We start from the raw sequence: 1507 nt of genomic DNA on the forward strand, positions 1-1507 counted from the left end.
CAGACAGATGTGGTTGGGAGGAGGAGGATGAGGAGGAGGAGGAGGATGTGTTACATAATATGTTTTAGTCTTTTAAATGCTGCGTTTCCAGGTGCTAAAAACTCTCCTGCTGTTTGCTTCAACTGGGAAACAAAGGGACTGTTTTATTAGTTGTGACGCTGATGCACTGAAATTAGCATTTTTAGTGAAGGTATAACATAGGAGCAATAAAATCTGCAAATAAGTAAATAAATCAATGAAAAAGCTTCCAACCAGAATGCAGCCTTTTGTGGGTTTTTTTGTTGTTGTTTTTTGCAGCTGATCCTTATTTGTGAGCGAGTTGATTTGTGTGATTTGAGGTCCGCACACATGCAGTGAAACATGCACAGTGGTTCTGCACGCGTCTCTGAATATGTTTTAAAACTTTAAGGTCTCCACAGCTGTCCTTGTGTTGGAGATGACAGCATTTAGGCCAAAGTTTCTGCGTCTTTGAATGCAGACATGTGGCTCTCTTCGCATTGAAGCAGGTCTCGTTGCCCTCACACTCCCGTGGATGTTTCTGAAAAGCTGTGACTTTGCACTTTTAACAGGACAAAGCAGCCGGTTACAGATTTTACTGCAGCACCGAGTCAGTATGGTTATTGCAGAGGTGTGCAGTGGACAGACATAGCACAGGATATCTGGAGAATGTAGACTTTATTCCATCTCAAAACTTTAGGGGCTTTCTGCTCAGCCATCTCTGAATTGATTGAAACTTTTTTTTTTGGTCATAAGCTATGGTTTAATAACAACATCTCAGGAAGTATTAAAGATAAAAAGCTTGGATTTTTTTTGCTGCTATTTCTCGTCATGCCTTTGATTCATAATCTGAATCTGAAAAATAGAACATATTTTAGGAGCCATTTTGGAACTCCCGAATACTTTTACTTGAATTAGACTCTCTAGCAATACTTTGTTTTGTAGTGCATCAGTTATGAAACTTCAACGAAAACAACTTTCTTTTTATTTTTGTGACCAAGTTTTTTAAACGAAAAAGTATGAATATGTCTTGTTTTGTAATATTGTGACTTGAAGCTACATGTGGTTCAGAAAGTGAAGCCTTCAGCCTGCATTCTTCCTCGTGGCCAGCAGGGGGCGACTCCTCTGGGTACAAAAAGAAGTCTCTGAGAAAATGAGCCAAACTCGATATTTTATTTCAGTAAACAGTCTATGGACTCAATCCTTTGTTTGCTTAAATTCCAAATGATGTTCATTTAGTAGAATGTGGTCCCACTTAGAGAAAAATCAGTGTTCAAGCGCGTCTTCCACTCCTTGTCCATCACATCCAGTACAAATAAACATATCGCTGTTATTATCAGTATGTTTCACTGCCAGACACGCACTGATGCAAATCAAAATGCCCTCAAATGCAATCAGTGATAATAATTATTCGCTACCGTAGTTCCTCAAATAGTGTCTGAGGCCTTTCTTTACTTCAGCTGCAGAAGGTAATAAGTCATTATTTCTAATTTCTTCAGTTGGATGAAGA

The 1507-nt window shown here is 38.9% G+C and overlaps 1 protein-coding gene across 1 annotated transcript in view; it reads left to right on the plus strand.

The window, feature by feature from the left end:
- Positions 1 to 1507, plus strand: part of LOC103354674 (hexokinase-2-like) — a 39209-nt gene that overhangs the window by 36975 nt on the left and 727 nt on the right. The window lies entirely within an intron of this gene.

The sequence above is a fragment of the Stegastes partitus genome, unplaced genomic scaffold (genome assembly GCF_000690725.1).
Source record: "Stegastes partitus isolate 25-593 unplaced genomic scaffold, Stegastes_partitus-1.0.2 Scaffold115, whole genome shotgun sequence".
NCBI lineage: Eukaryota > Metazoa > Chordata > Actinopteri > Pomacentridae > Stegastes > Stegastes partitus.